Source organism: Amblyraja radiata, chromosome 14 (genome assembly GCF_010909765.2).
Source record: "Amblyraja radiata isolate CabotCenter1 chromosome 14, sAmbRad1.1.pri, whole genome shotgun sequence".
NCBI lineage: Eukaryota > Metazoa > Chordata > Chondrichthyes > Rajiformes > Rajidae > Amblyraja > Amblyraja radiata.
Genome location: NC_045969.1, coordinates 11,638,288 through 11,666,120, shown reverse-complemented (window position 1 = coordinate 11,666,120; position 27,833 = coordinate 11,638,288). Strand labels below are relative to the sequence as shown.

The window sequence follows — 27,833 nt, the reverse complement described above, 5'->3', positions numbered from 1 at the left end:
TAATCGGAATAAAAACATATAATCGGAGTAAAACAAGTAATTAAAGACATCACAATGACACAAATTAAAAACAGAATTCAATCCAAAAACAGAAAATCAAAAACACAGTGTGAAGAGAGAGCAGCGGCAACCAATTCGTGCCAGCGTCCACTCTCCCTTCACGGCAGCCATCTTGGACACAGACCTACAAGACTACAGTTAGACAAAAAAAATCATCCCCCCACAGTGGATAGCACTGTGGAGGAAGGCACAATGTCCAGTCCCCACCCCATGTTCACCCCAAAGTCAGGCCTATTTGATTTATTGTATATTTATTTGTGTGCTACTGAAATAATGGGCCTATTAAGGTGCAGCAAGGTAAAAATTTAATTGTGTAGGAAAGAGCTGCAGATGCTGGTTTACACCGCAGATAGACAAAATATGTTGGGGTAACTCCAGGACAGGCCGCATCTCTGGATAGAAGGAATGGGTGATGTTTCGGGTCGATACCCTTCTTCAGACTCAACAATTTCATTGTTCTCTTGCCAGTATATATGACAATTAAATATTCTTGACCCCTGTTAGATGGTGAAAATAATGATAAGAAGCTGGCCTATTACAAAATGCTGGAGTATCTCAGCAGGAAAGGCAGTATCTCTGGAGAAAATGGAAAGGTGATGTTTTGGGCTGGGACTCTTCTTCAGACTGATTGTTGGGGGGAGGGAGAGAGAATTGGAAGCAAGGAAAGACCAGGACAAATCAGTGCCAACAAAACAGATCATCTCAGTGAGGGAGTTTCCCCAATAGGCTGATTGTTGGCTAGAGTCGATGTGGTCCCAACAGGGATACACCATTGCGAACTGTGGAACTGGTCATGTTCTTCAGAGGCAATTAAAAAGAATTGTTCTAGAGATTTGACTTGTAGTGGAGGAAATTCAGCAAATAATTTGGATACAAGATTCTACAGAAAACAATGGGTGATTTTTCCAGGGATTTTTTCCTATAAACAGTGAATTCAAACCATCAGATAGAAATAAGATTTAATTTCCATTTAATTAATGGTGGCACGGTGGCGTAGCGGTAGAGCTACTGCCTTACAGTGCCACAGACCCGAGTTTGTACTGACTACAGATGTATGTCTAGACGGAGTTTACATGTTCTCCCCATGACCTGTGTGGGTTTTCTCAGAGATCTTTGGTTTCCAAAGATGTACAGGTTCGAATCTTACTTGACTTGGTATGAATGTAAACTTTTCCTTAGTGTGTGTAGGATAGTGTTAACGTTCGGGGATCGTTGGTCGGTCCAGACTCAGTAGGCCAAAGGACCAGTTTCCGTGCTGTATCCCTCAGCTAAACGAAATCTGGTCTCCAATATCTTGATTAAGTGATTAAGACACTTCCACAATATATTAAAGGAAATTTAAAAAACATATTGGATGGGTTTAGCTTGTAGTGTAAGAAAATCACCATACATATTTGGAAAGATAACAAAATGATAGTAAAAAGCCAGGTGATTTGGGTTGCATCAAAATGGTAGGCCTGGTGGATGTCTAATTTAATTAAGATGGCTTATAACCGTTCCCACCTTGTGGTGCCCAAGCCTGTTTTGATGAGAGACTTTCTGTGTGCCTTTGCAGTGTTACCTTTGAACACAAAGGGATATAAATTCCAAAACAATTTATTATTGACTCCAACAGTCTCTTACCACTCCCTCTGGGAAAGGCCACTCCTGAGAGCGCCTCCAACACTGAGCTCTTCCCAGAGCTCTGGTCACCAATCACTGCAATGGCTGGAAGTCCGATATCCTTATCCACACCAAGTCCTCTCAGAGAATCAATGAGATCAATGTATGGTCGTACCTCGTGCTCGTATTGAATGCACAATGGGGCATCCATTGTCTGGAGAGAGAACGAGAGAGAGAGAGAGATAGGACATCTTCAGAACTATTCCCAAAATTAAAATATAAGCATTCATTTTGCTTTCTTTTAACACGACAGGAATTTGTTTTAACAAGAGAGAAATCTATATTCTAAAAGTCTGATCTTGACCACTTCCTGTTGTTCTGTATATTGATTTTAGTAAAAACGCTGCCACTTACGGCTGTGATTTTTGGCCATCTTACTCAGAGTCCCCCTCCGCTGCGCAGGACAAGAGGATTTTTCCCATCGATGAAAAATAAGAGTTATTAGTGTTAACAAAATGTTGAGATGCTCTCTACTGAAGGCCACGCCCCTTCCGGAGGTGACTATAAAATCAGGAAGTATCCCTCAGTTCTCTGCAAGATGTGTGAGTAAGAGGTCGCAATTTTCAGTCTGAGTTGTGAATAACACCGAACACATGTCTTCTACACTGTGAGTGGTTTTACTGACCTGTCAATGCCCTTAGTGTGTTTTGGTTTGAAAGTGCTAAAGCAAGCTGTGTTGTCTTTGGTTTTGAAAGTGCTAAAGCAAGTTGTGTTGTCCTTGGTTTTGAAAGTGCTAAAACAAGCTGTGCTGCCTTTCGTTTTGAAAGTGCTAAAGCAAGCAGCGTTGCCTTTGGTTTTGAAAGTGCTAAAGCAAGCTGCGTTGCCTATGGTTTTGAAAGTGCTAAAGCAAGCTGCCTTACCTTTGGTTTTGAAAGTGCTAAAGTGACCTGCCTTGCCTTTGGTTTGAAAGTGCTAAAGCGATCTGCCTTGACCAATTAATGCTGCCTTGCCCAATTAAAGCTGCCTTGCCCAATTAAAGCTGCCTTGCCCAATTAAAGCTGCCTTGCCCAATTAAAGCTGGCATGCCCAATTAGAGCTGCCTTGCCTAATTAGAGCTGCCTTGCCATCTATATAATTAAAAGTCTAATTTTGACCACTTCCTGTTTGCGTTTTATATTGATTTTAGAAAAAATGCTACCACGTACGGCTGTGATTTTTGGCCTTCTTACTCAGAGTCCCCCTCCGCTCATTAGGTGCCGAGGATTTTTCCCATCGATGAAAAATAAAATAATTATTACTGTTTAACTGGCCAGTAAGTAACTTTCAAGCTGCAATCATATTTCCAAGGACATGTTAACCCATGTGAATTTTCGGTTACATTTAACCGTTTAGTTTACTGTTGACACAGTTCTGGGTTTGCACTGTTCAGTTATTCCAAAGTTGATATTCAGTCTTCATAGCCATATTCTTTTTCGGGCTATTTAGATAAGCCAAAATGTTATTATAGAGGTGCTTGAATGTATTTTCTAGTCCACTATACTGGAGAAATAGTTTGACATTAGACAGGAAGATTCGATTTGTAAAATGTTTGTTTGGAAGAGCTTACTGCTTCTTTCTTTAGCAGCTTTCTTGTGGGGGGAGGGGGATTATGTCACTGTCAGTAACATTTTAGCAATTCATATAAACACATCATTACACACTAGTCATTTTCAACCTGCACTGACTCGTTGCTTTGTATTCAGCTGATCATTTGGTTCATTGTATTTACATTATAACAATGGTTTTCTTTATTATACATGGATAGTCACATAAAGCTAGTAAGCTGGAATGTCAAAGGTTTAAACCATCCAGTTAAAAGAAGAAAGGTTTTTTCGCATCTTAAACAACTCAAAACAGAAATAGCCTTCGTGCAAGAAACTCGTATCCGTTGCTCAGACAATGGCCGTCTCTTGTCAGGTTGGGTGGAGCAGGGGTTCCACTCGTCCTTTCAGGCTAAAGCCAGAGGAGTTTCAATCCTTATCAGCCAGAATATTTATTTTGAGTTTTGGCCTTCTTACTCAGAGTCCACTAATGTGATCTCTGACAAGTTTGGTTGGTATGTAATTGTGACTGGAAAATTATATAATACACTAGTAGTATATGTCAACGTGTATGCCCCTAATGTAGACGATGTAGGTTTTTTCACGCAGCTATTTTCATTGCTTCCAGAGCTGAACACATACTCTCCTATACTCGGTGGTGATTTCAATTGCTGTTTAGATCCTCTTTTAGACCGATCCTCTACTAACCCCAGTACAGTAAGTAAATCAGCTCGTTTCATCTAAGCCTTTCTCTCCTAGTACGGTCTGCGAGGTGTGGCGCTCTTTACATCCACAAGATAAGGAATATCCAATAAAGATCTGGCTCATCAAATTGGAGAAATTGACAAGCAATATGCGCAAACTCAAAATCCAACTCTTTATAAAAGACGATTGGAACTCAAAACCAAATTTGACCGACTCACTCACTACTCACTACTCACTCAATTGAACACATACTTTAAAAAAATAAATCCATACATATGGAGATAAACTGACAAATTACTTGCAAATCAACTTAAAGGTGCTAAAGCGAGACAGAATATTTCTAAAATTCGCATGCCTAATGGCAGTCCACTTCGGATCACTTGCAAATTAATGACACTTTCAGAGACTTTTATTCCGAGCTTTATACTTCAGAATCTCAACCGGATCATAAGGTAATGCATGACTTCCTGAGCAGTCTAAATATTCCCAAACTCTCAATAGTTTTTAGGGAAAGATTGGATGAACCTATATCACAGGCAGAAATAGCTTCAGCCATTTCCTCATTGCAATCAGGCAAATGTCTGAGTTTTAAAAAAAGTTCTCTCTACTCCTTTCCCCACAGTTGTGTTCCGTTCTATCTGAATCCTACAGACAAAGTTCTTTTCCTCCATCCTTTGCCGAAGCCTGTAATACTCTTATCGCCAAGAAAGCTAAAGATCCAACTGAATGCGCCTCCTACAGACCCATCTCCCTTCTAAACACGGATGCTAAAATTTTAGCTAAGGTTCTAGCACGTAGACTAGAGAATGCCTTCTCTACGGTTATATCTGAGGACCAAACCGGCTTTATTAAGAGCAGACATTCCTTCTTTAACATACGTTAATTATTAGATATTGTCTACTCTGCTTCTGAGGATGTCCATGAGTGTGTCGTATCTATTGATGCAGAAAAAGCATTTGATCGCGTTGAGTGGGTCTATCTATGGGCTGTTCTGGACAAATTTGGTTTTGGAATGAACTTTATTTCATGGATCAGGTTACTATACTCTCATCCCACAGCCTCAGTTCGGACTAATTCCCAGTTGTCCAAGTCATTCGACTTGCATCGTGGAACCCGCCAGGGGTGTCCTCTGAGCCCCATGCTTTTTGACTTGGCCATCAAACCACTTGCCATGGCCTTTCGCAGCTGTGAGGACATAGCCGGTATTTGGAGGGGCAGCACACAGCATAAGGTCTCACTATATGCTGACCACCTTTTGCTTTTTGTCTCAAACCCAGGCACCTCTCAGCATTCTGCTATGTCACTGCTCAATAATTTTGGTCAATTTTCAGGTTATAAGATAAATCTTGGAAAAAGCGAACTGTTTCCCATTAACTATGAAGTACAATCCTCGGATCTTACTAACTTGCCATTCAAAATTGAAAAAAACAAGCTCTCATACTTGGGCATTTCAGTTACGAGGATCTTTTCAATGAAAATTTTATCATTCTGTTAAACCAGATCAAACAGACGCTAACACAGTGGTCACCCTTGTCAATGTCACTTGTCGGCCGGATAAATTCAATCAAAATGACCATTTTACTAGCGTTTATTGTACCTTTTTCAGGCTTTACTAGTTTTTATCCCCAGGTTCTTCTTTGACCACCCTGACTCAATTATTTCCTCCTATATATGGAGAGCTAAGCGGCCTCGTCTTAATAAGACCCACCTTCAAAAAACCAAGGCTGCTGGTGGCCTGGCTCTCCCAAATGTTCGCTTTTATTATTGGGCTGCTAACCTGCGCTGCCTTGCATTTTCGTCTTTCTTTCACAGCCAGCCCGATTGCCCTGACTGGGTAACCATGGAATTACACACAGATGGTAATACGTGCACTACTTGGTTCCTCACTTCCACTCCCCTCAATTAAATCTGTAAAAAATCCAGTGTTTAAACACTCTTTGAGGTTATGGGTTCAATTTAGGAAATGTTTTGGGTTACATAACTTTTCTCTACTGAGCCCTATTGCATCAAACCACCTTTTAGAACCATTAACTCAGGACCCTGGCTTTAAAGAATGGCATAGGAAGGGTATTGTGTGCTTCAAGGACCTGCTTATGGGTAACACTGTAGCATCATTTGAACAATTAAGCAACAAATTCAATCTCCCAAAGTCAGATTTTTTCCGATACCTGCAAACAAGACATTATGTGTTCTATAAACTGCCCAGCTCTTCTATACCAACAGACACAACACTTGTTGATACAGTTATTTCTTTAAACCCATCTCAGAATAGACTTGTCTCAGCTTTATATGGCAGGATGTTGGACCTAAGGCGCGCCCCCATAACATGCTCAAGGCAGCATGGGAGGAAGACTTGGGCTCCTCTCTCTCGGAAGATACATGGAGTTCCATTCTTAAACTGGTTAATTCCACCTCTCTATGTGCTTGTCACTGTCTGATTCAATTCAAAGTGGTACATAGGGCTCATATCTCAAAAGCCAAATTATCTACTTTTTACCCTGAGGTTAGTCCATTCTGTGTTAAATGTAAAATTTCTGAAGCTTCTCATATCCATATGTATTGGTCATGCCCCAGCCTTACAAGTTCTGGCTAGAGGTCTTTCATACATTATCCCAGGTGTTAAACATCAAATTGGAACCAAAGCCTCTAATCGCTCTTTTTGGAGTCACTGGTGTGGAGGTTAGATTAACTGCAGATAAACGGCGTACTGTATCTTTTCATTCCCCTTCTGGCTCGGCGACAATCCTGCTCAGGTGGACGGAACCTACCCCGCCCATTCATGCTCAATGGCTGACAGATGTTATGTCCTGCCTAAAACTCGAGAAAATCAGGTACTCACTTCAACATTCAAATGGAAGGTTTCAGAAAGCGTGGGGACCTTTTTTAAATGCATTCCAGACTTTATAAATGCTTGATCATCAAGCACAGTTTAACAGCTTAACAGTCTACACATTTATTATCGTGGATTATTGTTGTGACAGGCTGATATTTGCATATCTTCACTGGCAGTGACTGGGGAGAGATTATTTTTGGTATCTCATTTTTTCTTTTATTGTTGTTGTCTTGTTATATGTTAGAATAAGTTGTTTTTTATTTATTCTTTTCGTACATTCTGTCTGTAACAAATAGACAACTTTGCATTTTGTTTTGTCCTGAAAACTAAATAAAAAAGATTTTGATATTAAAAAAAGTTGCGATTTTCTCTCCGGTCAATCACGCCATGAAGGCCACGCCCCTTGTGGTGGGAGGGGGGGAAGGACTATAAAACCCGGAAGTGTGGGCATGGCTCAGTCTCTGCAAGATGCGGGAGGGAGAGGTCATGACTCACTGCCTTTAGTGACCTTGCACCCTGCTTGAAATGGTATGAAACTGCACTTGAACTTGGTGCCCTTGCATCCTGCTTGAAATGGAATTTCAAGGAATAACCGTGAGTCATCTGCAAGCCCACCAGCAGTGAATGAGTGAGTTGCCAGCACAACAGGCTTGAGTGACTGAGCTGCAGCCCAAGAATCCATTCGGTGCACAATGTCCACAGCACCAATACTAGCGCTCCAGAAAGCCCGCATGGTTTTCTACATGGGAGGTCGTGTCTCACAAATCTGATTGATTTTTTTGAAGACGTGAGCAAACAGGTTGATGAAGGCTGTAGATGTGTTCATGGACTTTAGTATGGCATTCGACAAGGTGCCACATGGTAGGTTGCTCTGGATGGTTAGAAACATAGACATAGAAAATAGGTGCAGGAGTAGGCCATTCGGCCCTTCGAGCCTGCACCGCCATTCAATATGATCATGGCTGATCATCCAACTCAGTATCCCGTACCTGCCTTCTCTCCATACCCCCTGATCCCTTTAGCCACAAGGGCCACTGGGATCAGGGGGTATGGAGAGAAGGCAGGTACAGGATACCTAGTTGGATGATCAGCCATGATCATATTGAATGGCGGTGCAGGCTCAAATGTCTGACATAGGCTCTATGTCTATGTTTCTAACCTTCCAGAGCAACCTACCTTGTGGCACCTTGTCGAATGCCATACTAAAGTCCATGAACACATCTACAGCCTTCATCAACCTTTTTGTTGATGGGACCCAAGGAGAGATAGCTGAATGGATAACAAATTGGCTCCATGGAGAGAAACAGAGGGCGATGGCGGAAGGTTGCTTCTCAGAATGGAGGCCTGTGATTATTGCTGTGCACAGGGTTCGGTGCTGGGCCCGTTACTGTTTGTCATCCTCATCATGATTTGGATGAGAACATACAGGGCAAGATTAGCAAGTTCGCTGATGATACAAAAGTTAGTGGTTTTGCATATTGGAGATGGTTGTGAACGATTGTAGCAGGATCTGGTTCGATTGGCCAGGTGGGCACAGGAATGGTAGATGGAATTTGATATTGAGGTGTTAATATAAAGGTGTGAGGTGTTGCATTTTGGGACGTCGAACAAGGGCAGGACCTACACAGTAAATGTTAGGCCCCTGGGTAGTGTTGTCGAGCAGAGGGATCTAGGAGGCATGGTTCCATGAAGGTTGAGTCGCAGGCAGATAAGGTGGTCAAAAAGGCTTTTGGCTCTTTAGCCTTCATCAGTCAGAGTATTAAGTATAGACGTTAGGATGCCATGTTGCAGTTGTATAAGACGTTGGTGAGACCAGATTTAGAATATTGTGTTCAGTTCTGGGCACTGTTATCGGAAAGTTTTTGTCAAGCTTGAAAGTGTTCAGAAAAGATTTACGATTATGTTGTCAGAACTAGAAGATGTGAGTTATAGGGAGAGGTTGAGAAGGCTGGGTCTCTATTCCATGGAGCATAGGAGAACAAGGGGAGATCTTATAGAAGTATACAAAATCATGAGAGGAATAGATCGGGTAGATGCACAGAGTCTTTTACCCAGAGTAGGGGAATCGAGGACCAGACGACAGAGTTTCAAGGTGAAGTGGAAAAGATTTAATAGGAATCATAGGGGTATCTTTTTCACACAGAGGGTGCTGGGTGTATGGAACAAGCTGCCAGAGGAGGTAGTTGAGACTGGGACTATTCCATCATTTAAGAAACAGTTGCACAGGTACATGGATAGGACAGGTTAAGAGGATTATAGACCATGCGCAGGCAAGTGGGATGAGGGTAGCTGGGACATTTTTGGCCGGTGTGGGCGAGTTGGGCCGACACTGTATTACTCTATGACGAGGAGGGCAGCACACAAATTTAGAAACATAGAAACATGCACTTACCATGTATCTATACACTGAATGACTCGATTGCAATCACGCATTGTCTTTGTGCTGACTGGTTAGCATGAAACAAAAAGCTCTTCACTGTAGCTCCATGCACGTGACAATAAACAGAACTGAAACTGAATTGGATACATGATCTCATTGTAGTTTTTGGAAAATAAAGTCACTTGCCTTCACTTGTTCTTTCTGTGCTTGTTGTGCTGCTGGCATGCCAAATGCAGGTACCCCGAAATCCTTCTCAATGCCAGTCTCTGTAGAGTTAGCAGAGTTTCCTTTTCCGGTCCGAAATTTGTGCGGGTCATTGGCTTCTTCCGCTGGTGAAGATTTGCCTGTGCCAAATATGGATTAAAAATATTTTAAAAAGCAACTTCATAGCTCTACATCCAGTCGCTGATGTTGACCGACCATCAAGCAACAGTCTAATCCACATATCATTCCCCCATTTTACAATGATGAAGACATCTCTGGCAAGACCAGCTTTTAATGCCCATCCCTAACTACCTGCAGACTTTCGAAGATAGACACAAGATGCTGGAGTAACTCAGTGGGACAGGCAGCATCTCTGGAGAGAAGGAATGGGTGACGTTTTGGGTCGAGACCCTTCTTCAGACTGATGTCAGGGGAGTGGGCGGGAGAGATATGTAGTCAGAGACAGTAAGACTGGTGGGAGAACTGAGAAGGGGGAGGGGATGGAGAGAGAAGGAAAGCAAGGGCTATTTGAAGTCAGAGAAGTCATGTTCATACCACTGAGGTGTGGGCTACCCAAGTGAAATATGAGGTGCTGTTCCTCCAATTTGCGCTGGGCCTCACTTTGACAATGGAGGAAGCCCTGACCAGAAGGGACAGATTGGGAATGGGAGGGTGAGTTAAAGTGTTGAGCATGCGGACTGAGCGGAGGTGTTCAGCGAAACAATCGCTGAGCTTGTGCTTGGTCTCGCCGATATACAGTTGACACGAGGAACAGCAGATGAGGTTGGAGGATCAAGTGAACCTCTGCCTCACCTGAAAAGACTGTGGGGGTCCTTGGTTGGAGTCGGGCGGGGAGGTAAAGGGACAGGTGTTGCATCTCCTGTGGTTACAGAGGAACGTTCCTGGAGAGGGGGTGGTTTGGGTGGGAAGGGACGAGTTGACCAGGGAGATGTGGAGGGAACGGTCTCTGCGGAAAGCAGGAAGGGGTGGAGATGGGAAGATGTGGCCAGTTGTGGGATCCTGTTGGATTTTACGGCAAAAATGTTGGAGGATTATACGCTGTATGCGACGGCTGATGGGGTAGAAGGTGTGGACTAGGGGGACTGTCCTTGTTATGAATGGGGGAGGAAGCAGAGCAAGAGCGGAGCTGTGGGATATCGAGGAGACCCCAGTGAGAGCCTCATCTATAATGGAAGGGGGGAATCCCCATTCCCTAAATAAGGAGGACATCTCCGATGACCTGGTATGGAAAATCTCATCCTGGGCGCAGATGCGGCATAGACGGAGGAATGGGTGTAGGGGATAGAGTCTTTACAGGAAGCAGGGTGGGAAGAAGTGTAGTCTAGATAGCTATGGGAGTTAGTGGGTTTGTAATAGATGTCAGTCAATAGTCTGTCTCCTGTGATGGAGACAGTGAGATCTAGAAACGGTAAGGAGATGTCGGTTCAAGTGTATTCCCAAGGTACTGTCCCATACATCAACACTATCCGACACACAATTTACAATTTTCTCCAAAGCCAATTAATGTACTAACCTGTGTTTATTTGGAGTGTGGGAGGAAACTGGAGCTCCCGGAGAAAACCCACGCAGCACAGGGAGAACGTACAAACAGCACCGTAGTCGGGATCGAACCCGGGCCTCAGGCTTGTAAAGCAGCTATTCTAACAGTGCACCACCCCAATACCCTTGACTCAATTGCAATTATGCATTGTCTTTGTGCTGACTGGTTAGCATGCAACAAAAAGATTTTCACTGTACCTCAGTGTACGTGACAATAAACTCAACTGAAACTTGATCTCATTGTAATTTTCAGAAAATAAAGTCACTTGCCTTCGCCAAAATAATTATTTTTGCTCCTGCCCAGAGAGTACGAAGGCAACCGGGCATCCTGAAAGACTCGCCTTGAGAGGTTAGAAACGCCTCCATGAAAGGCCGGAACTTCGCGAGGACCATTGGCAAAATGCCCCTTGGGAAGATGATTTGCCTGTGCCAAATGTGGAATTCCCGTTCCCTAAGATAAAAAAAACAACTTCATAGCTCTGCATCCATAGTCGCTGATGTTGACCGACCTTCAAGCAACAGTCTAGTCCACATTTCATTCCCCCATTTGTAATGATGAAGCCATCTCTGGCAAAACCAGCATTAAATGCCCATCCCAAACTAACTGCCGACATTTGGAGAGTGACACAAAATGATGGAGTAACTCAGCAGGACAGACTTCATCTCTGGAGACAAGGAATGGGTGACGTTTCAAGTCGAGACCCTTCTTCAGACTGATGTCAGGGGAGTGGGCCAGACAGCGATAGAATGTAGTCTGAGACAATAAGACTGGTGGCAGAGCCGGGAAGGGGAAGGGGATGTAGAGAGAGGGAAAGCAAGGGCTATTTGAAGTTAGAGAAGTTAATGTTTATACCACTTGGGTGTGATCTACCCAAGCGAAATATGAGGAGCTGTTCCTGCAATTTGCGCTTGGGCTCACTCTGATAATGGAGAAGGCCCAGGACAGAAAAGATAGATTGGGAATGGGATGGGAGTTAAAATGCTGAGCATGAGCAGAGGTGCTCAGTGAAACAATTGCCGAGCCAGTGTTTGGTCTCGCTGATATATAGGAGTTGACACCTGGAACAGCAGATAGAATAGATGAGGTTAGAGGAGGTGCAGATGAACCTCTACCTCACCTGAAAAGACTGTCGAGTCCTTCAATGGAGTCGAGCAGGGAGGTAAAGGGACAGATGTAGCTTCTCTTGCGGTTGCACAGGAAAGTACCTGGGGAGGGGATGGTTTGGGTGGGAAGGGACGAGTTGACCAGGGAGTTTCGGAGGGAATGGTCTCTGCAGAAAGCAGAATGGGGTGGATAGGTAGACGTGGCCAGTAATGGGATCATGTTGGATTTTGTGGTAAAAATATCACAGGATTATACGCTATATGCGACGGCTGACGGGGTGGAGGGTGAGGACAAGGAGAGTTTGTAATAGATGTCAGTCAATAGTCTGTCTCCTGTGATGAATACGGTGAGATCTAGAAACGGTAGGGAGATGTCGGAGATGGTCCAAGTGAATTCCCCAGGTACTGTCCCATAATACCAACACTATCCGATACACAATTTACAATTTTTACCAGCCAATTAACCTACAAACCTGTGTGTCTTTGGGGTGCGGGAGGAAATCAGAGAACCTGGAGAAAACCCACGCAGTCACACAGAACGTACAAACAGCACCCGTGGTCAGGAACAAACCCAGGTCTCTGGAGCTGTAAAGCAGCGTTTTCGAACAGTGTGCCACCCCAATACCCTTGCAGTTGATTGGGAGCCAAATCCTTGGATCTGTGCAGTACGTACACTTCCTTGGACATGGGGAATGTGCAGCCACAATGAGGTTGACACGGGAGTTCTTTAGGATTTGAAAGCAGAATTTGGTGAAGGAGCGGTGAAGCATTTGCAAGTCAGGATCGTGAATGGTTTGGAGGGGAACCTTCAAAATGGTGGTGCACTTTTTGTCGTTGACATTCTTGGTGGCAGAGTTTATGAGGTGCTTTTTGCATAGCTAGAATGAATTGTGATTATAGGGTGATGGGTTGTATATATGACTAAGAGATACGGTATAGTATATGAGGGTTTTTTCTTTTCTTTTTTCTTTTTTTCTCTCTTTTTTGTATGGCTTTGTAAATATTTAATTAGTGTATAAATATAAATAATTTGGTGTACATATAGCTGCTGGTGTACATATGGTGTACATATAGCTGCTAAATTTGTATAAGATAATTATAAGCAGTTGACTAAGGGGTGGGAATTAATAAGGTTTGGCTTCTTCCTGCTCCTTTTCAGACACATACAATTTCATTTATTTATAGATATTGTTTATGACACTTTATAAATATTCTTGTTTTGTTTTTTGTATGCTGTTTCACACTTGCTTTTTATTATTTTATTCTGTTCGAAAAAAAGAATTAAATAAATAAAATAAATAAAAAAATTACAACAGTGTAATTTGTAGATGGCACAATATGAAAATGGTGGAACAATATATTTTGATGTATGGAGTAAGAAAATTATCAATTGGGTTCCTTGTTCTGTATGATCGATTGAGGCTGATTGAGATTGTCATTGATTGAAAGATATAACATGGAAACAGACCCTTCGCCCTTCCAAGCCCATGATAATCATCAATCACCCGTTCACACTTGTTCTATGTGGCCCAACTTTCACATCCACTCCCTACACACCAGGGACTGTTTATTGAGGCCTATTAACCTACAACAATGATGTTGAGCTTCTTGATGTATTCAATACATTCAATTGACATAGCTTTTAGGGCTAACAGAATCGAGGGATAAGGGGAGAAAGCAAATACTGATTCTGGATGATCAGCTGGCTCGAAGGGCCAAATGGCCTACTCCTGCACCTATTTTCTATGTGTGTTGTTGGATCAGTGCTTATCCAGGCAAGTGAAGAGTATTCCAGACCATCCCTGGAGACTTTACAACTGGTGGAAAGGTATCCAATGTGTTAACTGATAGAGAAAGCATCCTCAGAACTTGTGGGATGCTCGGGAAGACTTTGCAGAGGCCCTTGCAGAGATACATCTTTAGCCACAGGTAAAATTCCTGAAGATTGAAGAATGCCTAACATAGCATGTTATTTAAGAGGACAATCTGGGGAAGGGCCTGATGTCAGTGGTTGGAAGGTTATTGAAGGGAATTCTTAGGGATATGCTTGGATTGATTAAAGATTGTGCAAGGCAACTTGGGTGAAGGACACAAAGTGACATTACTCTGCAAAATAAAGATGCTAAGTGCTGGAGTAACTCAGTGGGTCAGGCTGCATCTCTGGGGGAGCACGATTAGGCCATGTTTCGGGTTGGGATCCTTCTACAGATGGATTGTAGTAGCGGTGTAACTGCAGGAAGAGAGGACAAAGTTAGGCAAGTAACATAGGAAGGAACTGCAGATGCTGGTTTAAACCAAAGACACACAAAATGTTGGAGCAGCTCAGTGGGACTGGCAGCAACTCAGGATGGAAGGAATAAGTGATGTTTTGCATCAAGGCACTTCTTCAGACAAGTGATAGATGGCTAGAGGTGAGATGAGGGGAGTTTTGATTGGCACAAGATTGGACAAAGGCCAGAGATGAACAGCAGACAAAAAGCTGCAGGAGAATGAGAGAAGAGGTGCAAAATTTGACGTACTTTGAGTATATTGGACATGTAGCTACCTGGAACTCTGCACGATTTTCTCTGAATGAATAGGGAATTCCTGTTCCGTGATGCTTTCCTTTCTTTGTGGTCATTTTGCAGTTAATCTGTGGAAATTATTAGTTTTTTGTTTTATTTTTGTTAATAACGCATTTTTGTTAACAAACGCACACCTCCAGATTCAGGAAGTTTTTTCCCAGCTGTTATCAGGCAACTGAACCATCCCATCCACAACTAGAGAGCAGTCCAGAGAAACCACCTACCTCATTTAAAGACCGCATGGATGAACTTCAAACGTGGCGAATGAGGCAAATCAAGGCTAATGTTAAATCCAGAAAAGGCATATAAATTGGCCAGAGGAAGCAGCAAACCGGTGGACTGGGAGAATTTTATAACTCAACAGAGGAGGACAAAGGGGTTAATTATGAGGGTGAAAAAAGAGAATGAAAGAAAGCTTGCTAGGGAATATAAAAACTGACTCAAAGCTTGTGTAAAAAGGCAAATCAGACAAGTGAATTTATAATGGGAAACAAATGGTAGAACAGTTAAACAAGTACTTTGGTTCTGTCTTCACTAAGGAAGACACAAACAATCTCCCAGAAATATTAGGGGACCGATCATCTTGTGGGAGGGAGGAATGGAAGGGAATCCACATTAGTCAGGAAACGGTGTTAGGTACATCGTTTACATTACACCGACTCAGGGGCGGAAATCACGGGAGGGGGACAGGGAGGACACGTCCCCCCTCTGATTTGAGTGAAGGGGGACATCCCCAAGTTCTTGTAATCCGGATTTTAAAACCGGTGAAATCTCCGCTTTCCACGAGACTGCTGATCGATGGCGCCGATTGGACGAGAGAGACGTCGGTCAGCAGGCAATGGGGGCGGGACATGATGATTCAGCGCGATCATTGGAGGAGGGAGACATGGCACAGACCTTTGCCTCATCCGCAGCCAGGATCTATCCCGGCTCTCTGGCGCTGCGGCCAGAGAGGTCGAGAGTCAGACGGGTGCGGTGCCCACAGGCCCACAGCCAGCGCAGAGAAGCAGCGCAAAACCCAGTTCAACTCTGCCTGTCCTGCCGGGTTAACCTACTTGCGGGGAATATGGCCAGCGTGGAGAAGCAGCGCTGGTGTCCCGTCAGTCCAGGCAGAGCTGTAGGTTAACCCGGCGAGACTGGCAGACTTGAGCTGCGTTTAGCGCTGGATTGAGCCTCCGAAGCCTTACGCGTGCATGTGTGAGTGTGAGCATACGCGCGCGGCCGCCAAAAAATTGTGTGTCCCCTGTCGCCTCCATATTTTGATAGCGATTTCCGTGCCTGGAACTGTTGGGACTGAAGGCGGCTAAATCCCCAGGGCCTGATGGTCTGCATCCTAGAGTACTCACGGAAGTGGCTGTAGAAATTGTGGATGCATTGGTGATCATTTTCCAATGTTCTCTCGACTATGGTTCAGTTCCGGTGGACTGGAGGGTAGACAATGTAATCCCATTTTTTAAGAAAGGAGGGATGGTGAAAAAAGGGTATTATAGACCAGTTAGCCTTACATCGGTAGTGGGGAAGATGCTTGAGTCGATTGTTAGATATATTATTTCAGCGCATTTGGAAAGCAATGATAGGATCAGTCAAAGTCAGCATGGATTTATGAAGGGGAAATCATGCTTGACTACACAAGAGATTATAGAAAGAAATTAGAGCACATTGTATTGGGGCTAGGGTATTGACATGGATAGAGATCTGGTTGGCAGACAGGAAGCAAAGAGTAGGATTTAACGGGTCCTTTTCAGAATGGCAAGCAGTGACTAGTGGGGTGCCGCAAGGCCTGGTGCTGGAACCCGTTATTTACAATATATATTAATGATTTAGACGAGGGAATTAAATGTGACATCTCCAAGTTTGCGGATGACACTAAGCTGGGTGGCAGGGTGAGCTGCGACCAGGATGCTATGAGCCTGCAGGGTAGGTTGGGTGAGTGGCCAGATGATGGCACATGCAGTATAAGGTGGATAAATGTGAGGTTATCCACTGGTGACAAGAACAGGAATGCAGATTATTATCTGAATGGTGTCAGATTAGGAAAAGGGGAGATGCAACGAGAACTTGTGTGCTTGTACATCAGTCACAGAAAATAAGCATGCAGGTATAGCAGGCAGTGAAGAAAGCTGATGGCATGTTGGCCTTCCTTGTGAGAGGATTTGAGTTTAAGAGCACGGAGGTCCTACTCCTTGTGGTCCCTTATTTGAGGAAGGATATTATTGCTTTTGAGGGAGAGCAACGTAGGTTTAAGCCCCGGGGGAGGGGGGTCAACTGAGTAATTTACTGGAATTTAGTGAATGGATGAGAGGGGATCTTGTAGAAACATATAAAATTCTGAAAGGATCGGACAGGGTAGATGCAGGAAAAATGTTCTCGATATTAAGATGGTCTTTAAACGCAGAGTATGAGGAAAAACATTTTCACCATTTCAAACATTCTCTGCCACAGAAGGCAGTGGAGGTCAATTCACTCAAGAGTTAGGATTAGCTCTTACGGCGAACGGAATCAAGAGATATGGGGAAAAAGCAGTAACGGGGTATTGATTTTAGAGGATCAGCAATGATCATATTGAACGGCAGCGCTGGATCGAGGGGCCGAATGGCCTACACCTGCACCTAATCTTCTATGATTCTATGAGACCCTTGGACTATCTTTCATCAAACTTTACTGGAATTAACATTGCATTATAGGTTATTCCCTTTATCTCCTTTATCTTGTATCTGTATAGAGTGATTTCACGAAAGGTCACTGGAGCATAGATCCTCACCCACGTGACCGCAAAATCCAACTGGGGTACAAGCGTGACTTCCGATACTTGTTGGTGATGCTGAAAACACGCACTTTCACACCCGTTAAAAACCGCGAAAACGGCCGTTTTTGAGCTGTAAATTACTGTGCCAGTCGGGGTGACCGTGAGGCACAGCTACCTAACTTTACAGTCCAGAAGAAAGATAAAAACTAAGGTAAATTCAAGAGGGAGCTGAAGGTGCAAAAACAGCGGATGTGGTTAGCGGACATTTGCCGTGGAGATATAAAGATCGAAAATATCGGGAATAAAAGTAAGGCATTATTGACGTTTTATCTTTATTCATTTGTTATATGAAAAGTTTTAAAAGTTAAAAATCCGTCAGTAAAATTGCAAAATCGCCCATGGTCCTCAGGTGGGTTTTAACATGCAAAATGAAAATGCTTCTGAAGCTCCATTTACCATTTAAATAATCGTAAACTATCAATGCGTTTTGAAAAAAATTTTACTCAGATACAAGCTAAGGAATGGGATAATTGTCAGCTGTTAATTGGACAAAATCAGGACATTTTATTATTTGCCAAAATATATTTCTCAATGTTTCTTGTTTAAAGCCTGCACAATCACCCAAACTATTTATTTATTTATCATCTAATAACAGACAAGCCTGCAGCATGGAATGATGTCAACAATCCTGATTGGGCACCCATTGTGAGCAGGATAAACAATGTGCACAAGAATGCCATGCACGTGCAACAAGAAGAGAGTATTAAAGCAGATTATCCCATTCCTTAGCTTGCATCTGCGTAAAATTTATTTCAAAACGCATTGATAGTTTACGATTATTTAAATGGTAAATGGAGCTTCAGAAGCGTTTTCATTTTGCATGTTAAAACCCACCTGAGAACCATGAGCGATTTTGCAATTTTACTGACGGATTTTTCACTTTTAAAACTTTTCATATAACAAATGAATAAAGATAAAACGTCAATAATGCCTTACTTTTGATGAAATGCAGCGAGCAAACGCGATAATTCCCGATATTTTCGATCGTTATATCTCCACGGCAAATGTCCGCTGACCACTTCCGCTGTTTTTGCACCTTCAGCTCCCTCTTGAATTTACCTTAGTTTTTATCTTTCTTCTGGACTGTAAAGTAAGATAACTGTGCCTCACGGTCACCCCGGCTGGCACAGTAATTTACAGATCAAAAACTGGCCGTTTTCGCGGTTTTTAACGGGTGTGAAAGTGCGTGTTTTCAGCATCACTAACATGTACCGGAAGTGACGCTTGTACCCCAGTTGGATTTTGCGGTCACGTGGGTGAGGATCTACGCTCCAGTGACCTTTCGTGAAATCACCCTATACTGTGAACACCTCGATTGTAATCTTGTATAGGTTTACCACTGATTTTCCGGCAACCTTCGTTTCAGTTTGGATTATCCATTTTTTCCCCGATCACGCTTTCAAGATAACAAACAAAAATACACCTCTGGCCCACTAACAACACCACTCCCGTGGTCTCCAAAGCACCATGGAGTACCAGTAACTTAAATAAAACAAATATGAAAAGTAAACCGAATGCAAATCCGTCATATCCGAAATTGGTTATATGTGGGTGCGTTAAAATGAGGGTTTACTATATTGCCTTTGCGAAACAGTTCGGAGTGAGGATCAAGAACACAGTTGACAAGGGGTTTTGGGGAGCAGCCTTTTAAAAGGAGCGCAGTAAATTAAACAAATTCGAGGGTAAGAGGGGAAATTGAACAGAATGGTGGGAGGAAGGGTTAGGGATGGTGCGTAAAGGTCAGGCAGAGTTGCGCAAACATGAAAAACTTTAAACATTGAGCCAGCAGAGATAGAATTAGACAAGGTCAAGGATTTAATGTTTAGATGTAGATAAATAACTTTCCTGATGGAGGGACACAACAGGATAGAACGCTCACCACAGGCAACGGCACCTGTGGCCGCCCAGGGAATTTCAACTGAGCTCTCTTTATTTTGTCTGGAGTACCGGAAAATCGGTATTTAACCTGAATTGTCTTTCCACTGGCTGGATAGCAAGTAACAAAAAATCTTTTCAATGTACCCTGGTACAAGTGACAATAAACTAAACTAAATGTGTAGGAAGGAACTGCAGATGCTGATTTACACCAAAGGTAGGCACAAAATGCTGGAGTAACGCAGCGGGACCGGCAGCATCTCTGGTGATGTGTGATGCTTTGGGTCGAGACCCTTTTTCAGGCCGTCTAGGACGGGGGTGTCAAACTCATTTTAGATCACGAGCCCGACAAGCGAGTTCGGTATTCCGACTGCCCATGCCCAGATCAATCAATTGTAAACATTCTCAGCAACTGTGGGGCTGCGTTGTGTGCAGGCGGTTGCGCCTGTCACCAAAGATCTTAGAGCAGAGGATCTTTGCCTGTCACCATGTCTATTGGCTGTCGGTTGGCTCCCTTTGTGCCGGCGGGGGCTGAGCGCCGGTCATCAGCAGGAATGCACATGGCGTGCTGGTGTGGCTCGGAGGGTCAGGCAACATCTCTGGAGATGGGTCTCGACCCGAAACGTCGCCCATTCCTTTTCTCCGGGGGTGCTGCATGTCCCACTGTTGCTGCAGCGTTTTGTGTATGTGTCCGTTGATGGCTGGTGCTTGGCTTGCGCCGGTGCTTGGGGGGTTGGCCGGCGGCCGCTGGGTGGGGCGGGGAGTGCAGCTGGCGGTCCCTAGCCGATCGGGGAGGGGGTTCCTCAGGAGTTGGAGCAAGGTTGGGCTGGAGTTGGCGTTTCTTCTCCGCGCTGACTGTGGGCCGCCGTTGCTCCGGGCCGCCGTCCCGTAAATCCGGTGCTGTCGGTAAGCCGGGCGGGGTAGGTGGATTTGAACGGGTTGGCACTTTTTCCCGGCCGCCCCCTGGGCAGGGATGGGACAGTGGTGGTTCAGCAGCTGGTTTGATCTTGGCTGCGGATGAAGCGAGGGTCTGTGTGCTTGCAGCTACCAAGAATGTCTCTACGCCGGCCCAATTTCCCTCCGTCTCCCACTCGCATCTGACCCCTCTCTCGCGGTTACATCCCGCTCTCCCGCTGACTCGCACCTCCGTTCCTCAGGTTAAATATCGTTTTTATACATAAATCATGAATAAAGAAAAGTTTTTATACAGTTTGTGCAGCCAGCTTTGTTAGCCTTTTCTTTATAGTGAGTGACCATTGACAAATCTCATGATTCCTTGTGTTTTTTGGAATACTGAACGACCATGTGGGCCTCATTAGTTGTGCACGCCCAAACGCACGTGATTTGTTGCAATGGGGGGAGGTGGTGTCTGGTTTGGAGGAGGGTATGTCTGGTCTGGGGAGGTGTCTGGTTTGGGGAGGGGGTGTCTGATCTGGGGAGGTGTCTGGTCTGGGGGAGGAGTGTCTGGTCTGGGGGGGAGGGGTGGCTGGTCTGGGGGGGAGCGGTGTCTAGTCTGGGGGAGGGGTGTCTGGTCTGAGGATGGGGGTGTCTGATCTGGGGAGAGGGTGTGTCCAGTTTGGAGGCGAGTGCCTGGTCTGGGAGGGGTGAGGGGGTGTCTGGTCTGGGGGAGGGGGTGTCTGGTCTGGGGGGAAGGGGGTGTCTGGCCTGAGGAGGGGGGAATCAGACGTCTGGTCTGGGGTTGTCTAGTTAGTGCGGTAGGGGGATGTCTAGCGTGGTGGGAGGGGGATGTCTGGTCTGGGGAGGTGCCTGGTCTAGGGGGGGAAGTCGATTTCTAGTTTGGGGGAGGGGGTGTCTGGTCGGGTATGGAGATCATCTGGTCTGGGTGTGGGGGGATGTCAGGTCTGGGGGGAGGAGGTGTCTAGTCTGGAGGGAGGGTGGTATCTGGTCTGGGGAGTTGTCTGGTCTGGGGGGTGTCTGGTGTGGGGGGGGGTATCTGGTGTGGGCGGGGGGGTATCTGGTGTGGGGGGGAGGTGTGTCTGGTCTGGGGGGTGTCTGGCCTGGGGGGAGGAGTGTCTGGTCTGGGGGGAAAGAGGTTTCTGGTCTGGTGGGAAGGGGTGTCTGGTATGGGGGGCAGGGGTGTCTGGTCTGGTGGGGGTGTCTATTCTGGGGGAGGGGGTGCCTGGTCTGGGAGTGTGTCTGGTCTGGGGGGATGGGTGTCTGGTCTGGGGGGAGGGGTGTCTGGTCTGGGGGACGGGGGTGTCTGGTCTGGGGGAGGAGGGTGGCCCGTTTGGGGGGGGGTTATCTAGGTTGGAGGGAGGGCGGTGTCTGGTCTGGATGGGGTGGGAGTGTTTGTTCTGGGGGAGGGCGGTGTCTGGTCTGGGGGGGGGCTACTGATCTGGGGGGGGCGTGTTTGGCCGGGGACAGCATCTGGTCTGAGGGAGCGGGTGTCTGGTCTGGGGGAGGGGGCGTCTAGTCAGGGGGGAAGGGGGTGCCTGGCCTGGGGAGGGGGGGTGAGGTGTTTTATAATAATAATAATAAATTTTATTTATGGGCGCCTTTCAAGAGTCTCAAGGACACCTTACAAATATTTAGCAGGTAGAGGAAAAACATGTAAGGGGAATGAAATAAATAGTAGAGACATGACTAGTACACAAAGTAAAGACAGAATTCAATTCAAAACACAAATGAGGCAATTAATGCACAGATGAAAAGGGAGGGGGACGTGGGGCTAAGGATAGGCAGAGGTGAAGAGATGGGTCTTGACGCGGGACTGGAAGATGGTGAGGGACACGGAATTGCGGATCAGTTGGGGGAGGGAGTTCCAGAGCTTGGGAGCTGCCCTGGAGAAGGCTCTGTCCCCAAAACTGCGGAGGTTGGACTTGTGGATGGAGAGGAGGGACCGTGAGGGTTGGTAGGGGGAGAGGAGGTCAGTGAGATATGGAGGGGCCAGATGGTGGAGGGCTTTGTAGGTGAGGATCAGGATTTTGTAGGTGATCCGGTGGGAGATGGGAAGCCAGTGAAGTTGTTTGAGGACTGGAGTGATGTGATGCCAGGATTTGGTATGGGTGATGAGTCGGGCGGCTGCTTTTTGGACCAGTTGGAGTCGGTTGATGTAGGTGGAGCTGATGCCAAGGAGAAGTGAGTTGCAATAGTCCAGTCGGGAGGAGATGAAGGCATGGATGAGTCTTTCAGCAGCAGGCGGTGTGAGAGAGGGTCTGAGTTTGGCGATGTTGCGGAGATGAAAGAAGGAGGTTTTAATGACATGGCGGATGTGAGGCTCAAGGGAGAGGGTGGAATCAAAGATCACGCCAAGGTTGCGGGCCTGGGGAGATGGGGAGACAGTGGTGCCGTCGATGGTGAGAGCGGGGTTATTGATTTTGCTGAGTGTGGCTTTGGAGCCTATGAGGAGGCTGGGGTTGTCTAGTCTGTGGGGGATGGGGATGTCTAGATTGGTGGGAGGGGGATGTCTGGTCTGGTGGGCGTCTGGTCTGGGGGAGGGGGTGTCTGGTCTGTGGGGAAAGGGGTGTCTGGTCTGGAGGGAAGGGGTGTCTGGTCGGGGGGGGGAGGGGTTCTGGTCTGGGTGGGGAAGGGGTGTCTGGTCTGGGGGGGGAGGGGTGTCTGGTCTGGTGGGGGTGTCGGGTCTGGGGAGGGGGTGCCTAGTCTGGGAGTGTGTCTGGTCTGGGGGGAGGGGGTGTCTGGTCTGGGGAGGGGGTGTCTGGTCTGGGGGGAGGGGTATCTGGTGTGGGGGGGAGGGGTGTCTGGTCTGGGGAGGTGTCTGGCCTGGGGGGAGGAGTGTCTGGTCTGGAGAGAAGGGGTGTCTGGTATGGGGGGGAGGGTGTCTGGTCTGGTGGGGTGTCTGGTCTGGGGGAGGGGGTGCCTTGTCTGTAAGTGTGTCTGGTCTGGGGGGAGGAGTGTCTGGTCTTGGGGGAAGAGGGTGCCTGGTCTGGGGTATGGGGGGTGGCTCGTTTGGGGGTGGTGTCTAGTCTGGAGGGAGGGCGTGTCTGGTCCGGGGAGGTGTCTGGTCTGGGGGCGGCTGGTCTGAATGTAGGGGAGGGTGTGTCTGGTCTGAGGTGGATGGGGTGGGGGTGTTTGGTCTGGGGGAAAGGGGTGTTTGGTCTGGAGGGGGGGGGGGGAAGAGTTACTGATCTGGGGGGGTGTTTGGCTGGGGACAGCATCTGGTCTGGGGGAGGTGGTGTCTGGTCTGGGGGAGGGGGTGTCCGGTCTGGGGGGAAGGGGGTGTCTGGCCTGAGGGGAAAGGGTGTCTGATGTGGGGGAGGGGTGTCTGGTCTGGGTGGTGTCTGCTCTGGGTGGTGTCTGGTCTGGGGAGGGTGTCTGGACTGGGGAGGGTGGCTGGACTGGGGTTGGTGGCTGATCTGGGGGGTGTCTGGTCGAGGGGAGGGGTGCCTGGTCTGGGGAAGGGGGTGTCTGGCCTGGGGGAAAAGGGTGTCTGGGGGAAAAGGGTGATTGGTCTGGGGGGGAGGGGGTGTCTGGTCTGGGGAGGTGATGTCTGGGGGCAGGGGGTGTCTGGTCTGGGGAGAGGGGGGGTGTCTGGTCTGGGGGGTGTACCTGGCCTGGGGGGAATGGGGTACCTGGCCTGGGGGATGGGGAGTCTGGTCTGGGGGAGGTGGTGTCTGGTCTGGGGGGAAAGGGTGTCTGATCTCGGGGGTGGTGGGGGAGGGGCACTCAACCGCCAGCGCGATTCAAACCAAAGATCTTATAAGGGGTACACATAATTGCTGGGGAAACTCAGCGGGTGCAGCAGCATCTATGGAGCGAAGGAAATAGGCGACGTTTCGGGCCGAAACCCTTCTTCAGACCTTATATCTTTGATTCAAACGGCGGCAGCGAGGCTCACGCCGCGCGCACGCGCAGTGGTCCTCGCCTGCCGTCGCGCACGCGCAGCGGTTGTCGCCCGCGGGAGCGCGACCTGGGGACCGCTCGAGGCGCCGCCGCCCGCATCAAGTAAGTGAACGGTTTAATTCAAAGATTTGGTTGAGACCCTTCTTCAGGTAACTAAACTAAAATAAACCCATGTAAAGAAAGGTGGAGAGTGATCTTCATTTAAGAACTTTTTTCTTATCTTGGCAAATGAGTACAAGGAGACACATCTTAAAAAGGTTTCCAAGTCATGCAGGAAGGATGTTAACAAAAACACTTCACACATGGAATGATAGAAATATGCAATAATAATTTCCAAAAAGAGGACGAAGATATCGCGACAATTGATTTTAGTACCAGAGGTCAACAATTTCAGGGCGTCATGAAAATTTCAGCCCTTCTGTTATGAAATAACAGCAAGCAGAGAGGGTTCTCCATGTTAACTTTTAGCAGGCAACACTCACTTGCTTTACATCAGACTCAGTAACTCAGCGGGACATGACAGGACAGGCAGCATCTCCAGCTTGAACTCCAAGTGGTTATCAGAGAGATCAGAGAATGGTTTGTAAAAACATGTCCGTGTTACAATCTCCGCGACCCCAAGACGCCCACCCCTTCCCAAATATATAACAATAAAAAGACATATAAATATATTCATATGTTGGTAGGAAAGAACTGCCGATGCTGGTTTAAATTGAAGGTAAACACAAAATGCTGGAGTAACTCAGCGGTACAGGCAGCATCTCTGGAGGGAAGGAATGGGAAGAAGCAGAATATTTATATATATATATATAAATACAATTAAATTAATTGTAATTTATTAATATATATTATACAATATGTATTAATAAATCACAATTAAATATATATATATAGCGAGATGGCAAAGGTTATGACAAAAGATTATGGATTTGCTGTATATATATTTTATAGATTTTATATATATATCCTGTAGAATCTGCGCAGTTGCTACAAGCACGTACCTGTATGTGATCAAGCCGAACGGACACCTTTACATTTTTTTAAAGCGTTCGGAACACAACACGTTTTTAAATACTCTTGTTGGTCGCTTTCGAAACAAGAATGAGCCAATGAGCAACGGAGATCAACTCTGGATGCGAAACTAAATTTGCCTAGACATGTTTGCACTGTTCGCGATTTTAAGGAAAGCGAAAGTTAACCTGGGTTTTCTGGTTTCAGGAAACGAAAGACAGAAGCTGGACAACACCTGCCCGGCCCACCCTGAGTTCATCTAGCATTTTGTTCCTTTGTTTTTGCTTCAGGAAGAAACTGCCTTTTGTTTTGTAAAAATAAAGAGGCTTAGTTCCACAAATGCAATGAGAAAACACTTTCCAGCAGAGTATTTAGAAAAAGTAAAAACATGACTATTCCTGTCGAAGAGGCACTCTACAACCTGCAATGCCCACAAGTTACTCCAGCACTTTGAGTCTATCTTTAATACTTTTCCACCTGCTGATTTCCAGTTTTGTCTCCAAGGTGGAGTATCAGCTTGGTTTCCAATGACCCTCGGAGTGAAGTGGCTGTGAAAGCATTGACTTTCACCAGGCACGGAAATGGCTATCAAAACATGGGGGGTACCGGGGGACACGATTTCTTGGCGGCCGCGCGTGCTTCAGCCGTGGGCCCTGTGGACGCTAATTCGCTCAGGATTCTTCCAGTTTCCAGCCGCGCGACGTAGACGCTTCTACTATGGGGCCGTTAGAATGAGTTAACTAGTGCATGTCTGTACCACAGATTTTAAAAAACTGGACACCATGCTGGACAACATAATATAGGACAGGGCACTTTCAAGCTGTAGTATGGAAACCAAGCAATATATAAATGATCTGCATTATATGCAACCTAAAACTTTACATTCTTGGGTGTATTAAACATTTTTCCCCAATTGCCAGCTGTAAAAATAGAGGGTGTGAATTGGTTAATAAAATGTCTTTATAATCTGAAGAAAGCATTTGGCCTCTGTAATATGAAGGGAGAGGTAACATCTACCATCACTTGGCGGGGGGCTTCAACATCAAAAGCCTCGATCGCCTTGACGCAACAGTTTGACTGCCTGACCGAGGGAAAAGAAGCAGTGAAGAGATGAGACCATCACAGTGCATGATACTAACAAAAGCAACAAAACACACAATTAACACTATTTAACACAAACATCCATCACAGTGAGGAGGTGTCTGGAGAAGATTCACTGTGATGGATGTTTGTGTTAAATAGTGTTAATTGTGTGTTTTGTTGCTTTTGTTAGTATCATGCACAAAATTTTGTTCATACTTGTTTGAATAACAATAAAGGAAATTCAATTCAATTTAATCTATAAGTGGAGATTCCCTCCCTCTATTTGGAAATGATTCATGATGGAAATCATTCATAACTTCAAGACACAAACTGAATTCATATTGTACTCAGTTTTTGTCAGTTCCTTCATGTCATGCCTTTATCTGATTATAACATTCATTAAGATAAATGAGACTCAGGTAAAAAAATAAAATGTATAGATTTCTTTAATAAAAAAATTAGATATGTAGTTCTTACGAATTCAAATTCTAGGGTTTCATTGCCCGGTGTTATTGTTGATGTATTTGACGTTAAGGAAGAGTTTGTGGGTCTGTATCAGGTGAACTCCACTACTGGATCAGCCCTTGCGAGGATGATCGCCGACCCGCTTACAAGATTGCAGCTACCAATCAATAACTTACGGGCCCAGGCAGATGACGGGGCAGGAAACATGTCCGGGAAATTTTCTGGATGCCAGGCAGTTCAGGTAGTCCTTACTTTCTCCTCCCCATCTCAGCTCTCCCTCAGCCCACTGGCTCCACCTCTTCCTTTCTTCTTCCCACTCCACCCACTTCCGGAAGTGGCGGCGCTGTGATACAGCTGCGGCTCGCCTGCAGTCTGTCTGTTTTTACTTTTTATGTTGTTTTTTTTTGTCTAGTTTAGTAATTTTTTTGGTTATTAGGTGGTGTTATGTGTGTGGGGGGTGGGTGAAACAGAGCTTTCTGTCTCTTCCTTCGGGGGAATGCGACTTTTTGTCGTATCCCCCTTCTCTTCCCCCGTCTGCGCTGAGGCCTAATGGCGGAGCTGGCGGCCTCCAACCTGCGACCGACCTCGAGGGTCCGGAGGTAGAGCCAGCCAGGACTCACCAACGCGAGGCTGGCCGTCTTCGAGCTGTGGCGACGTCCGGGTAGCGGCACGACTCGGCGCTCCGGTGAGGGCGGACGGCGCGGGGCTGAGACACTCCCGTGTGAGCGGCACGGCTACCGGCTGGAAGGTGCTCCCGTGTGAGCAGCCCGGTGCGGGGCTGAGACGCTGCCGTGTGGGCGGCCTGGCTACCGGCTGGAAGGCGCTCCCGTGGGGGCAGCCCGGTGCGGGGCTGAGACACTCCTGTGCGGCCGGCACGGCTACCGGCTGGAAGGTGCTCTCGTGGGGGCAGCCCGGTGCGGGGCTGAGACGCTGCCTTGTGGGCGGCCCGGTGCGGAGCGGAGACGGTGCTACGGCGGCGTTCTGGCGGCGGCGACCTGGATCCGGGGCTCGGCCGCGGGCCAGTGGAGGACAATGTCGGGAGCTCGCAGGTCACAGGTTGATGCCTGTTTTCCGGAGCACCCGTTGCAGCAGTTGCGGGCAGCTTCGACCACACCCCGGGCCGCGGAGCTTGAACCGCGGGACTGACTTACCATCGCCCGGTGGGGTATCGCCTCGGCGC

At 46.4% G+C, this 27,833-nt stretch overlaps 1 protein-coding gene and 2 long non-coding RNA genes across 3 annotated transcripts in view; 1 reads left to right on the top strand and 2 right to left on the bottom strand.

Annotated features, from left to right (window-relative positions):
- Positions 1-27,833, bottom strand: part of LOC116980363 (interferon-induced GTP-binding protein Mx3-like) — a 445,599-nt gene that overhangs the window by 66,511 nt on the left and 351,255 nt on the right. The window lies entirely within an intron of this gene.
- On the bottom strand, positions 11,198-25,164 carry LOC116980366. Its single transcript, XR_004413943.1, has 3 exons — positions 25,096-25,164; positions 14,574-14,660; positions 11,198-11,375 (listed from the first exon to the last, which is right to left on the bottom strand). It is a non-coding gene; the product is annotated as an uncharacterized LOC116980366 (long non-coding RNA).
- LOC116980370 lies at positions 24,125-26,438 on the top strand. Its single transcript, XR_004413947.1, has 2 exons — positions 24,125-24,196; positions 25,313-26,438. It is a non-coding gene; the product is annotated as an uncharacterized LOC116980370 (long non-coding RNA).